Source organism: Rhinolophus sinicus, chromosome X, assembly GCF_036562045.2.
Source record: "Rhinolophus sinicus isolate RSC01 chromosome X, ASM3656204v1, whole genome shotgun sequence".
Lineage (NCBI taxonomy): Eukaryota > Metazoa > Chordata > Mammalia > Chiroptera > Rhinolophidae > Rhinolophus > Rhinolophus sinicus.
In genome coordinates, this window is record NC_133768.1 from 98794753 (window position 1) to 98810241 (window position 15489).

A 15489-nucleotide genomic window follows, 5' to 3' on the forward strand; every position below is an offset into this window, starting at 1 on the left:
TGGGTATGTTGAATCTTGTGCCTCTTAAGCTGGGCATGCTGATCCCTGGGAGTGCCTCTGCCGATGTAATTGCCCTGCCCTAGGCAGGCCAGAAAGGGTGGGGGCTGGGGATGGAAAGAGGGGTCTTCTCTTTCCCAGCCCAGCTGTGTCACACCCCACCCGCAGGCCAGAAACGGTGGTATCTGGGGATGGATGAGTCTCCTGTCTCCTAGGCCAGGGCAAACCACACTCTTCTCAGCCTCTTCCCTGGGCCAGAGCCAGCGGCCAGTCTTCCCATAGCCCAAACCCCAAGGCTCCTCTGTAATATGACACTGCTCTTCAGATCAGGAGCCAGTTCAAGTCTCTGGAAGGGTGGGGGTAGGATTGGAAGAGCGGGGGGAGGGGCCCAGGTATGGAGTTAATTGCCTCAAATGCTAGATATCCTGCCTCTGCGGGGGGGGGGGGGAGAGGTCTGCTGTGGGACGCAAAGTAGAGTCTGCCACCTGGGTTTTCTGTTCTCTCTTTTGTTCTGGGGACCCCTGCGTCTCTGCAGCTGGGGATGTGGTTGCCCCGCTCTAGGCTGGCTAGAAAGGGTTGGGGCTGGGGATGGAAGGAGGGGTCTTCTCTTTCCCAGCCCCGCTGTCTTAACACTCTTCCCGCAGGCCAGAAAAGGTGGTGGCTGGGGACGGAAGATTCCCAGCTCCTAGCCTCCTCCCTGGGCCAGAGCCGCCCGCCTGTCTTCCCGGAGCCCGGGCTCCAAGGCGCCTCTGTAATCTGCCGCTGCTCCTTAGTGCAGGGGCTAGATCAAGTCTCTAGAAAGGTGGGAGTAGGGTCGGAAGAGCGGGGGGAGGGGCCCAGGTATGGAGTTGTCCTTTGTCCGGCCTAAGACTTATTGGAGATAGCTGGAGTTATTGCCTCAAATGCTGGATATGCTGCCCCTGCAGCGGAGAGGTCCGCTGTGGGACGCAGGGCAAAACGCCCACCTCCTGGCTTCCTCGCTCTCCTCCGTCCTGGGATATCCTGCGTATCTGTAGCCGTGGGTGTGGGCTGGAATTTCACAGGCACAAGTGCGGAGCAGATTTCCACAACCCAAGGGTGGGGGCTGAATTTCTACCGCCACAGGTGTGGACCGCGATTCCAACCCGCGTCCCCATCGCCGCCGCAGGTGCGGCGTGTCTCCGCTCCGCTCCCTTCCTTCTTCCCCTGCTCCGAATAATCTTTTTAATGCATTGTTGTATTCGATTTGCTAGAATTTTATTTAGGATTTTTGCATCGGTATTTATCAGAGATATTGGTCTGTAGTTTTCTTTTTTAGTGCTGTCCTTACCAGGTTTTGGTATCAGGGTAATGTTGGCCTCATAAAATGAGTTAGGGAGTACTGTCTCTTCTTCAACGTTTTGGAAGAGTTTGTGCAGGATTGGTATTAGATCCTCTTTGAAGGTTTGGTAGAATTCACTAGTGAAGCCATCTGGTCCCGGACTTTTGCTTTTGGGAAGGTTTTGGATGATTGATTCAATTTCGTTACTGGAGATTGGACTGTTTAGATTTTCCAGTTCTTCATGGTTCAGCCTTGGAAGGCTATATGTTTCTATGCCCATTATTCTTATATTGCTCTTTCTGATGGAGTCAGAAAGTTCTTGTAGAGTTCTTTCATTTCTTTTAAGTCTCAAGTCTCTTTCTTCTTCCATCCATGTCATTTCCAGGTTTCTGTCTTTGATGTCACTGATTCTTTCCTCCATCTGGTCAACTCTACTACCTAAGCTGGTTATTTCATTCTTAATTTCTTCTATTGAGTTCTTAATCTCCAGAAATTCTATTTGGTTCTTTTTTAAAATTTCAATCTCTTTCGTAAAATGCTCATGCTGTTCTTTGATTGTGTTTCTGAGTTCATTTAACTGCCTATCTGTGTTTTCTTGCATGTCGTCGAGTTTTTTCAGAACTGCAATCTTGAATTCTCTGTCATTTAAGTCACATATTTCTGTATCTTTAAGTCCCTTCTCTGGAGATTTTTCACTTTCTTTCTGAGCTATCTTGTTGCCTTGGTTATTCATGGCAATTATTGGCTTAGTATTTCTCTTCCTAGACATCTACAGGAGTGGCTTCTGCAACAGGTTGATAGGAAGTGGTCTTTCTTTTGTTTTCCAGTACTTGTTGGTAGAATGTTTTATTTTTTCTGCAACTGCAGCTTATTTTTCTTCTCCCACACGGTAGTGCTATGTTTTCTTCGCACTATTCCAGCTTCTCGCACAATGGGGCCATTCCTTCGGAGACGGGCTTCTCCTCTATTAATCGTTCGTCTAGGTCACAGGGGGCAGTGTCCCGGTGGATATGCGAAGAGCTTTTGATGTTCCAAAGCTCTTCCAGCTCCAGATTCAGAGCCCGTATGTTTCAGCAGTTCTGTTTACTCCTGCAGGGATCCGTGCAGATAGGTGGGGTCAGGGGCGGGGTGAGTTGTGAGAGGTGGCCCAGAGCAATGGCAGCGACCACCACCACAGCCGGTCCTGCTTCCACAGCTCCCTCCCCTTTGCCAGAACTAGCTGGGCTGCAAATTTGTGTCTGTGGTACACAGTTCTCAGAACAGGAAATATTGTGTTCTTTTGATCTGACACTGGTACTGTTCTGTATCTAGCACCGGGCAGTGGGGGCGGGGCGGGCTCTGGGAGGGTAGGGAGGGGGCGGCTAGTCTCAGTGCCTAAGGCTTCCATTCTCTGCTCGGCGTTTTCAGCCTTCTTCCCTCAGTCTTTTCTCCGAGGTCTCTGGCATGAGCGTTGGGTTCAGGAGTGTTATATGCTGCCCCCTCAGCCCTGTGGGCCATAAACGGAGCCCTAGCAGTCCGAGTTCTTCCCTCTCCCGCAGCTGCGGTAGTTCCCGGAAGCAGCAAGCTCGGAGCACTGAGCTAGGTGTGCATCCTACGCCCGTGAGGCTCTGTCTCTGCACTTCTCCCTTTCATCCTCCCCCTGCTGGCGCGAATCTCCCACCTGTAGGTGATTTCGGTAGTGGGCCTCTTCGTCTTGACTGTCTGCTGGGCAGGGAGTTCTTTGTGGAGTTTTTGTTGTTCGATTCGTTGTAAATTTCACGGGAGCTTTACAGAGGCTCACCTCACGCCATTTTTCCTCCGATCCTATTGTGTCAGGTCTTATGCTTAAATCTTTGATCCATTTTGAATTAATTTTGATAAATGGTGACAAATAGCAGTCCAGTTTCATTCTTTTGCACGTAGTTATCCAATTCTCCCAGCACCATTTATTGAAGAGGTTGTCTTTCCTCCATTGTATGTTTTTAGCTTCTTTGTCAAAAATTATCTGTCCATATTTATGTGGTTTTATTTCTGGGTTCTCAGTTCTATTCCATTGTTCTGTGTGTCTGTTTTTCTGCCAATACCATGCTGTTTTGATTATTGTAGCCCTGTAGCACAAGCCAAAGTCAGGAAGTGTGATACCTCCATTATTGTTCTTTTTTCTTAAGATTGCTTTGGCTATTCGGGGTCTTTTGTGGTTCCAAACAAATCTGATGATTTTTTGTTCTATTTCTTTAAAAAATACCATTGGGATTTTGATGGGGATTGCATTAAATCTGTACATTGCTTTGGGTCATATGGCCATTTTAACTATGTTGATTCTTCCAATCCATGAGCACGGAATGTCTTTCCATTTCTTTGTGTCTTCTTCAATTTCTTTCAAAAATGTCTTATAGTTTTCAGCATATAGGTCTTTCACATCCTTGGTTAAGTTTATTCCTAGGTATTTTATTCTTTTTGCTGCAATTGCAAAAGGAATTGTTTTTTGTATTTCTTTTTCTGAGATTTCATTGTTAGTTTATAGGAAAGCAATGGACTTTTGTACATTGATTTTGTAGGCCAGCAAATTTACTGGCAAATAGACATATGAAAAAATGCTCAACATCACTAATCATCAGAGAAATGCAAATCAAAACCACAATGAGATATCACCTCACCCCAGTCAGAATGGCTATCATCAACAAGACAAATAGTAACAAGTGCTGGAGAGGCTGTGGAGAAAAAGGAACCCTCATACACTGTTGGTGGGAATGCAGACTGGTGCAGACGTTATGGAAGGCAGTGTGGAGGTTCCTCAAAAAATTACGAATAGAATTACCATATGACCCAGCAATCCCTCTCCTGAGTACCTACCCAAAAAATCTGAAACCATTTATCCCATAAAGACACGTGTGGTCCAATATTCATTGCAGCGTTGTTTACGGTGGCCAAGACATGAAACAACCAAAATGTCCTTCGATAGATGAATGGATAAAGAAGTTGTGGTATGTATACACAGTGGAATACTATTCGGCAGTAAGAAAAGGTGATATAGGAACATTTGTGACAACATGGTTGGATCTTGAGAGTGTAATGCTGAGCGAAATAAGTCAGACAGAAAAAGCAGAGAACCATGTGATTTCACTGATATGTGGTATATAAACCAAAAACAACAAAAGAACAAGAGAAGCAAATGAGAAACAAAAACTCATAGACACAGACAATAGTTTAGTGGTTACCAGAGGGTAAGGGGGGTGGGGGGTGGGAGATGAGGGTAAGGGGGATCAAATATATGGTGATGGAAGGAGAACTGACTCTGGGTGGTGAACACACAATGGGATTTATAGATGATGTAATACAGAATTGTACACCTGAAATCTATGTAATTTTACTAACAATTGTCACCCCAATAAATTAAAAAAAAATATTAACAGGAATTCAATTCAATAAACAAAGGCTTGGGGTATTGTTGGGGCAAGGGTGGAAAAGGAGGGTCATTCCAAGTTAATGGATCAGTACATGCAAAAGAATTGAAGCCTACAGTTATCTAGTACAATCAAGGGGAAAACAAGGATTTGGATAGTGCATAAGGTGTGTAGAGGGATGTTATGAGAGGTGAATCTGGAAAGGTAGCTTGGGGTCAGGTACCTGAGGCCCTTGAGTTCCCTGGAGCTTGTAATATTTCCTGAGGTAGGACTTCATTTCACACAGCAATGATATGGCAAAGCTCTCAGTAGGAATAATAAAGTAGTATCTGTGACTGTGCCACCGACCTTGGACAAATCACTTAACCTTTCTGGGCCTCAATTTCCTTAACCTGAAAATGAAGATAATCATCCTACTCATAAGTTTGTAGTATTGATCAAATGAAAGGGGAATGTGGCAGACTCTGTTAGCTGAATAACCCAATATCTATTTCCTGTCCCTTCCTCCCTTGCTGGAATCTACAACAGAAGCTTGAAAAGCCAAATACATGCTTAGTGTACCTTGGAGCTCAAGGTATCCACATGACAGTAACATACATCTGGCTAATGATACATAAACAAAAAACTGCTGAGGGGCTACTATCAGAGTTACACTTTCCTAAAGAAGACATTACTAGTGCTGTCATCTTCACACTAGTTTGTGCTGTGAATACAGATGTGATACCTGGGACTCTAATAGCCACCTTACAGCTGAATTATTGGCCGCAATGAAGATGAAAATCCAACATGTTGAGCATGGATGGCAGTGCAGATATATCGGAAGAGACTCTGGGCTCTTGATGGCACCAATAAACGAATGCCAACAACCACCTACCTCTGGACTTACTCTTATGTGAGAAAAAAAGAACTCTATTTGTATAAGATAATTGTGGTTTCTAGTACTTACAGCCAAAATCATTCTTAACTGATACAGAGTTAATGAAAGAACTTTAGAAGCCAAAAAGTGATTTATAAAAATAAAGAATGATTTTTGGAGAAGACTTACATGATTTCAATTTTATTTTGATAACAGGGAGAAAAATAAGTTAGAGAGAGGAATTGTTGTAGGGAATGCTAGTGAGGGAGTAATGACAAGAATTCAGGCAATAAACAGTGAAGGTGCCGTGACAGTGAGGAGGAAGAACAGGAGACGGATACTAGTGATAACACAGAGGGAAAACTCATGGGACCTGGCAACTGATTGAAACTTGCAGGAAGATGCTTTTGAAGATTTTAACAGCCCTCGTGACTGAGGAAACCTATATTCGTAACATAGGAATATATTCATATAACTTTAAAGAGAATGATGATGAGTTCAGTTTTGGACGTATTGACTTGAATTGCCTGCAAACACACCTAGGAGAGGTCCTATATGCAGTTGAAAACATGGGGCTCAAAGGAGAGATGGAAATATGCATTTGGGTGTTATCAGTGTATATGTGGAAGCTGAAGCCATGGGAGTAGGTGGGATCACTCATGAGGAGTAGGTATAGTAGAGGAGAAGATGGCTAGAAATGGGGGGCAAAGCGGTATGCTTACCTTTAAATATTGGATGAAAACAGAAGAGTCAGTGGAGGAAGAGACTACGAAGCATTCAATCATTAAAAAAATATTTATTGAGTACCTACTATGTATCAGATCCTGGGTTTGAGCCTCAGCAGTCAGAGAGGTAGGAAGGGAACCAGAAGAGTGCGGTACTAGGTAGGGTGGGGAGCAGGGGTAGCTGGTCCACAGTGCTGCATGTTGCAGGAAAGTCAAGTGGGGTGAGAAATGAGGAACTCCTTTCCTCAGCCACATTCATCTGAATTCCTTTAACGGGAGTTTATTGTTAGCTGTAATAGCCTGTCTGGAAGATAAATGCTAAATTAATTTGGGAACTGACTTATAAAACTCTCAAGTGGTCTAAATCATTTAAAAGAAGTTCAAATTCTATTATGTAAGATTGAATTGATTTCTGCAGGTGGTTGTACAACCTTCTCCCCTAGAGATATGTTTGTCAAATATGGTTTCTGTCCAGTTTCTCTTAGAAGCAAGAATAGTGGTGCTGTGTGAGTAGCAGAACTCCACCAAGTCTCTCTGGTGCCTTATTCTGTGAATGTAAATTAGAGTTCTTTGCTCTGAACTCAGACCTTGGGACACTATGCTATGCTATATACACTTGATTCATGTGGTCTTTTTTTTCTTTACTTGTGTCATGAGTGTTAGTCTTGTCTCACTAAATAGACTGAAAGTTCCTTAAAGGTAGCGATCATATCTTGTTTTTTTCTTATTCCCCACAGGGCTGGGCACAGAGTAGGCATTCAATAAATATTTAAGTCATGGAGATGTAGTCAAGGTAGTTTTATTAAATGTACATTAAAAAGTTAATGTGATTTTAAATCCTAATACCACCAATCTAGCTATCTAATTTCATTTGGTATGGGGTACAATTTGGAAGGGTATAAAGAACATGCATGAGACGGGCCACTGGCTGGGAGGGAAGGCACGTGAACCCCTGTGGCTGTGGGTGCCAGGCCCCTGGAGCTGAAAAGTTTGGACTCCGAATGTCTTAGGACAGCTCCGCCCCACTGCTGGGTGCCGCCTGCCTAGCTGCTTGCTGCACTCTTCTGCTGCCTTTGCAGCCCCTCCTCTGAATGGAGTTCACACGTGCATCGCTTCATCACAGGCCCGTGGGAGCAGCATTGGGTTTATGTATTTATTTGACAAAAACGAGCTGTTGCATGATCATTGGTACCTGTATTGGAGAAACATAGCATACAAGCAAGAAGCTTACACCCTCAGTGGCAAACATTTTTCATCTCAGAGACCAAAACCTCTTGCAGTTCATTATGCCACCCTTTCTTCTCCAGACAGAAGATCCAAAAATTTGCAATCGAAGATCTCTTCATCTTATTGATAAAGCCACTAATAAGCCATAATGTCTGTCAATGTCAACTGCAGCATGTCAGGCCAGTTCTATCATTACAAGATGGCCAGTATGATCACCAAGGGTGAGGGCAAAGGAAATGGAATCAAGACAGTTATAGTCAACATGGTTGCAAAGGCACTTAATCGGCTTCCAATGTATCCTACCAAATACTTTGGTTGTGAGTTGGGAGCAAAGACCCAGTTTGATGTTAAGAATGACCATTAAAAGATGAAATAGGACAATTTGTGACAACATGGATGGATCTTGAGAATATAATGTTAAATGAAATAAGTCAGACAGAAAAAGCAGAGAACCATATGATTTCACTGATACGTGGTGTATAAACCAAAACAACAAAAGAACAAGACAAACAAATGAGAAACAAAAACTCACAGACACAGACAATAGTTTAGTGGTTACCAGAGGGTAAGGGGGAAAGGGGGGGAGATGAGGGTAAAGGGGGTCAAATATATGGTGATGGAAGGAGAACTGACTCTGGGCGGTGAAAACACAATGGGATTTATAGATGATGTAATACAGAATTGTACACCTGAAACCTATGTAACTTTACTAACAATTGTCATCCCAATAAACTTTAATTAAAACAAAAGAATGACCATTATATTGTCAATGAACCTCATGAGGAAATTAAGCTTCAAGGCATGTTGGATGGATTCATTAAAGAATTTGTCCTCTGTCCTGAGTGTGTGCGAATCCTGAAACAGAGCTGCATGTCAATCCAAAGAAGCAAAAAATAGGTAATTCTTGTAAAGAAATGCTTGACATGCATCAGAAACTCTGCACATTCATTCTCAAAATCCCATCTGAGAATAGTGACAGTGGTGCAGGAAAGAAAGAAAAGGAAAAGAAAAGTAGAACGGGCAAAGACAAGGGAAATGGCTCTATGTTCAGCAGTGAGACATAACCCCCATCAACACCAAATGAAATCAGTCCTCCACATGCTGTGGGAGAAGAAGAGGATGGTGATTGGGGGAAGGGTACACCTGAGGAAGCTCAAAGGTGCAGAATGGATGAACTAAATCAGTGACCATGCAAAAGATCTGACATGCAGCGATGATTTGGAAAGGACTGTTGAAGAGTGGGTCAATATCCCATTTGATTTTGTTAAGAAAAATAAAGAATAGGGCATTACTGACTCATCTGACAAGAAAATTGTTGCTGAAGCAGAAAAACTGGATATAAAAGCTATGGACCCTCTTGTTTTGATTGAAGTTCTTTTTAATGAGAAGATTAGGGAACAGATTAAGAAATACAGGCACCATTTCCTACAATTTTGTCACAACAAAAAAGTTCAACGGTACCTTCTTCATGAGAGTGTGTGGTAGCAATGCATCAAGTTCAGCTTATCTCCAATATTCTACATATCTTAAAGGAGATATATGACACAGACCTTTTGGAAGAAGAGGTCATCAGCCGGTCGGGAAAGGCCTCTAAGAAATATGTGTCAAAAGAACTTGCCAAAGAGATTCGTGTCAAAGCAGAACAATTTATAAAGTGGTTGAAGGAAGCAAAGGAGGAATCTTCAGGTGGTGGAGATGATGAAGATAAGAATATTGAGATGATGTATTCGAAGACTGCCAGTGTACTGAAAGTTGAAGCTGTGAAGTCTGACAACAAGGATGATGACATTGATTTGATGCCATTTAAAGGGGTAGATGCAGCCCAGCTTAACTGTGTAATGCTGAGAATCTGTTTGCATCATCAGCCAGAAGTGAAACATGTATGTGCAAAAGCTAAAATGGCTTAACATCATGCTACACTTTCTACTAAAAATGTATTGCTATGAGTGGTCTGTAATTAAGCCCAAGGAGACATCTAGGGAATCCATAGACATATCGGTGAGCAGATGTATTTTGCTTATTTATAGCATGTTTCTTTTGGAAAAATTAGTGGTGGACACATTTGGATCACATTTATACAGTTTTAAAAATAAAGATTTGGGGCCGGCCCGGTGGCTCAGGCGGTTGGAGCTCCGTGCTGCAGACTCCGAGGGCTGCCAGTTCGATTCCCACATGGGCCAGTGGGCTCTCAACCACAAGGTTGCCGGTTCGACTCCCGCAGGGGATGGTGGGCTGTGCCCCCTGCAACTAGCAGTGGCAGCTGGACCTGGAGCGGGGCTGTGCCCTCCACAACTAAAGACTGAAAGGACAACAACTTGAAGCTGAATGGCACCCTCCACAACTAAGATTGAGTGGACGACAACTTGACTTGGAAAAAAGTCCTGGAAGTACACACTGTTCCCCAATAAAGTCCTGTTTCTCTTCCCCAATAAAATCTTTAAAAAAAATAAATTAGTAAAATAAAGATTTGATTTTGCTCATTCCTCAAATCTTTGGCTCTGAATGACTTAAACTGAAATAATTGGCTCCTTTTAAAAATGTCATACCATCATTTAACATGATAGGATTCTTGGAATCTGTCAGAAATTGTTAGATGCTGAGACTGTAAAGAGGGCTTCAGCAGAATGTAAACCTAAACTTATTTGTAATACCTATGTCAGCCATTAAGAAATGCAGTACTTTTAAGTCTTATCTCTAGTCCCTCAAATTGGCATCTGGTAATGTACATTCTTACAATGCCAAGGTGAACTAATAATCAAATGACAGTGCAACACCTTTATCTTACTTAAAGTAAAAATGATTAAGTGTCCTATAAATAATTTTAAGAGCAGGTTTTGAAACTTGAACTGTGTTTTTTCAGTTCATGTACACTTGTCCCAAATTGTAGTCTTTGAAGTCATGTGTATTGCACATTGGATGAGCCAGGGGAATCAATATGTTAACAAATAAGAATTTTATGTGTATGTAGCTGTTGCTTTGTGCTGAGAGAAAACTCTCAAGCTTTGGGATATGATTAAATAGTAAGCTGTATGATTTTATTTGGGGGAAGAAGGAAAAGGTATACTTAATCTCAAGTAAAAGCAGCATAATTTTTCAGCTTTCACTCTTATGGTTTAAATTACAATTTCAAAATGTTTAGACATATTGTGCATTTTGTTCAGAGTGGATTTTCCCTGATACTATAACTTGTTCTTTAATGCCTTTTATATTTCGACACATAACTATGCTTTTTAGGTTTGGGTTGCTGTCTTGCCAAAATAAGTGTTACTATGTCTCAAACTTGATTTTTTTTTCCAAAATGTCTCATTTAAAAAGAAAGCTAAAATTGTACTTGTAAGTCAGAGCCTATTATTTTGTTGTAAGACTTAATGTTGATATCGTGCTAAGGTCCAGCTGTTTGCCACTTGAAAAAGTTAAAAATCGAGAGACAAGGTTGGTGGAAAGAAAAGCAGGTTTATTCAGAATGCCGCTGTTCTGGGAGGATGACGAGCTCCTGTCCAAAGGCTACCTCCTCCATTCCTAGACCAGTCAGAAGGTTTTATAGGAACACAAGAAGAACAAAGGAAAGGGGGAGTCAGTCAGGCAGGTCCGAGGGCTGACATTGCTTCCTGGGGTCTGGTCTGTTTTAAGATAATGTTATCTCCGGACTCAGACTCGTCCACCGTGGCCTGGGGCTTTGTCACCAGTAAAAACTGCAAGAGAGTTGTAAATTGGATTCTGGGTGTCCAGGCACCTGAGGATTAAGACATTGTCCTTTCCAGGTTAGGATTCTGCTGATTAAATAGAATAACGAGGAATGTGTAGACTTAAAAAGGGGGACAAAAGTTTTTAAGTTAATTAGTGAGGGGAGAAACTAAGAGAAAACAGCTGAATATCAGGGTAGATCTAACTGCAAACTATCTACGTCTAACTACAAGTGGCTAGATAGCGAGCTATGCAGTGAGTCAAACTGCAAACTAGCTAAGTCTAATTACGGTATTGATTTACCGAATTTCACCCTTATAATGTGTGTTTTATTCACATTGAATATAACCAGACATTCTAGTAGTCTGTGGTGATGGCCACTGAATGCAAGTGACTAGGATTTGGTCCAGCCCATCCTGGGCTTTAGATTTGAAAATAACTTCCTTGTAAATTCATTGCCCAATTAGCTGATCTAAACTACCTTGATATAGGTTCTGACTATACCTGAGAAATCATTTTCAAGGTAGAAACTTGTTGCATCTTATTCCTTTCCATAAAAAGTACACTGTGGGAATCAAGAACCATGGGGTGAGTTTTATTTGGAGTATGGGCTTACATCATTCACCCCTCTAACTACTTCTTTGTGACCCATCTCACAAATTATAAAGAGACCTCAATATTGAGGTCTCTTTATAAATTACTTCACATTGAAATTATACAAACATTTGATATAATAAAACCTTGTTAGCTTGATATTTTAAGGAATTTAAATCTAGCAATTATACTGGAGACGTAAGAGTTGATCTCCAGCTGCCTTTTGATAGAATTTGATGAGAGTGAAGCAGAAGCCATATACCTGGAGGGAATATGCTCTGTCACACCAAGGAGAAGATGTTTTTGCAAATTCACATCTCACCTAGGTTTCAAATTCTTTGCCATAGGCCAGTTTGCTTTCATTATCTGAAATTCTATAGGAGATACTGGTGGCCTAAAGCCAAGTTGCGCTCAACATACCCAGTGTCAAGCTAATGAGGTTCTGTTATAGAGGTGGTTTTTTTTCTTCTTTTTTTTTTAATCTGAAGGAAAACATGTTCAGGACTTCTCAACACTACAGAGAAAATTTTGGCTTCGACCGTGTTCACTTTGGTGCCAAACTTCCAATAGAATTCAAATCCACATAATAATTTTATTAACAGAGGCTATCCTAATAGAGGAATCCTTCACTTTGCTCTATTCAACTTTCTTAAAAATTCCTGTTTCTGACAGTTATGTTACTTGATTAAAACAATGTTAAAACTATTTTTTTAAAAAAGAAAGTGCATGAATGAACTAGCCTGTGTGGGTTGTATCTTACACTGCAGAAGAAAGCAAGAGAAAAACAGATCCAGTTTACTGAAGCTCAGCACCACTTGCCAGCAATCTCTCATATGTCTGTGGGGAAGTCTGGATTGGTGCCAAGCGGAAGGAGGATATGTCAGGCCAAAATCCACCATAATGGTTAAAGATATGTGTTTGGGATCTTTAGAGGATTCAGTCAAGAACAACAGGTGCATCAGAATCTTTTTCATAAGGGTAGTTCAATAAACATTTATTGAGCCTATATCATAAGCAGGCATATGTTTCCAGCCATAAAATAGTGACGCTCCTCAGTGTTCAATCCTAGGCTATTCATCTCTTCTCATTCTATACTCTCTCCTTAGATGATTTCATTTACAGCCTCTGCTTCAATTACCACTGATAGGCAGATGACTCATATGTTTGTATCTTCAGACCAGAACTCTACTCTAAGATCCAGACCTATACATCTAGCTGCCAACTTGACATGTCCTCTTTATAGTTCCCAGAAATTTCAATTGAAACAGGTCTTAAAAATAACTCACGCTCTCCTTTCTCTTTCTTTTTCTCTACCATCACCTTCAACCAAACCTGGCCCTCTTCTAGTGTTCTCTGTCTCAGCTGAGGACAACTTCCTCTACCTTGTTCCATGAGCCAGAAACCTAGCAGTCATCATTGACACATCCCACTCTTTCACCCCCATATTCAGTCCTTCAGGAAGTCCCAACCATTACTATGACCTGCAAAATATGGCCATAGATGCTCACTTCTCTTTGTCGCCAATGCCACAACGCTAGTTCCAGCCACCATTTTTTCTCACCTTGTCTGGACCATTGCAAGTTTCTTAATCAGTCTTTCCACTTCCACTTTTATCTCTCTCTAGTTTTATATCCACCCAGCAGACAGAGTGATTGTTTTGATATACAAATCTGATTATGGCACCACTTGCATAAAATCCTTAAATGGTATGCCATTTGTCTTAGAATAAGGAACAAAATAATTTACATAGCCTACAAAGCCCAGAATGATTCCCAAGTTTTTAACTTGGGCTTTCATTTAATATAGAAGGCAAATTTTTAAAAGTGAACCTGAACAGAATTTTGAAAGCTCCGTTAAGCATTCCATCCCATATTTATATCTTTACTACACATAACATAAGTTAACCTTTTTTTTTTTAATTCAAGTTTATTGGGGTGACAATCGTTAGTAAAGTTACATAGATTTCAGGTGTACAATTCTGTAATACATCATCTATGTCTCACATTATGTGCTCACTACCCAGTCAGTTCTCTTTCCATCACCATATACCCCCTTCTATAACTTCCCTTCCCCATTACCCTCTGGTGACCACTAAACGATTGTCTATGTCTATGGGTTTTTGTTTCTTCATTTGTTTGTCTTGTTCTTTTCTTTTCTTTTTTTTAAAATTAAATTTATTGGGGTGACAATTGTTAGTAAAATTACATAGATTTCAGGTGTACAATTCTGTATTACATCATCTATAAATCCCATTGTGTGTTCATCACCCAGAGTCAGTTCTCCTTCCATCACCATATATTCGATCCCCCTTACCCTCATCTCCCACCCCCACCCCCGCCCCCCTTACCCTCTGGCAACCACTAAACTATTGTCTGTGTCTATGAGTTTCTGTTTCTCATTTGTTTGTCTTGTTCTTTTGTTGTTTTTGGTTTTATATATCACATATCAGTGAAATCATATGATTCTCCACCTTTTCTGACTTATTTTGCTTAGCATTATAATCTCAAGATCCATCCATGTTGTCACAAATGGTACTATTTCATCTTTTCTTATGTCAAAATAGTATTCCATTGTGTATATATACCACTTCTTTACCCAATCATCTATCGAAGGACACTTTGGTTTTTTCCATGTCTTGGCCACCATAAATAAAGCTGCAATGAACATTGGAGCACACGTGTCTTTATGGATAAATGTTTTCAGATTTTTTTGGGTAGATATCCAGGAGAGGGATTGCTGAGTCATATGGTAATCCTATTCTTAATTTCTTGAGGAGCCTCCACACTGCCTGCGATAGTGGCTGCACCAATCTGCATTCCCACCAACAGTGTATGAGGGTTCCTTTTTCTCCACAACCTCTCCAACACTTGTTATTATTTGTCTTGTTGATGATAGCCATTCTAACGGATGTGAGGTGATATCTCATTGTGGTTTTGATTTGCATTTCTCTCATGATTAATGATGTTGAGCATCTTTTCATATGTCTATTGGGAATCTGTATGTCCCCTTTGGAGAAACGTCATTTTTTAATTGGATTGTTTATTTTTTGTTGTTGTTGAGTTGTATGAGTTCCTCATATATTTTGGATATTGGTTGGGACTATATCAAACTAAAAAGATTCTTCACAGCAAACAAAACCATCAACAAAATAAAAGGCAACCATCTAAGTAAGGTAACCTTTTCATGAAGACTTGGAGATTCTGTCATCTTCTCTCTTGCTGTTTACTTCACTTGTGGATATGTCAGCTTCAAGCATCCCCTTTCTTGTCTCCCTTTTAATGTATTTTTGAATACATGTGTTTGTGTGTGTGTATGTGTGTACACACACACACATACACACACACTCACATATGCTGAGGGTGCCAAAAATTGTATACAAGTGGACACTTTGGTCAGCATTGCTCAAGCAGTAGTTCGCCATTATCAGAAGTGCCTGGACACTGATGGTAACCACTTTGAGCACCTCTTGTTATTTCAGAAGTCAAACGTGACTTGTACTCATCTTTTGTTATTGGTATATGTTGGGTATTACAATTTTAATACAGTTTTCCTTTCTTAAAATGAGTATACTTTCTCTCTCTCTCTCTCTCTCTCTCTCTCTCTCTCTCTCTCTCTCTGTGTGTGTGTGTATCACATACTTTATATTTAATATATGTGTATATATATGAATTGGCTTGCATGATTGTAGAGGCTGGCTAGGCAAGTCTGAAATCTGTAAGGCAG

At 41.1% G+C, this 15489-nt stretch overlaps 1 pseudogene; it reads left to right on the forward strand.

The window, feature by feature from the left end:
• The first annotated feature begins 7636 nt into the window (after positions 1-7636).
• Positions 7637-9395, forward strand: LOC109457506 (eukaryotic translation initiation factor 5; annotated as a pseudogene).
• Positions 9396-15489: the final 6094 nt, after the last annotated feature.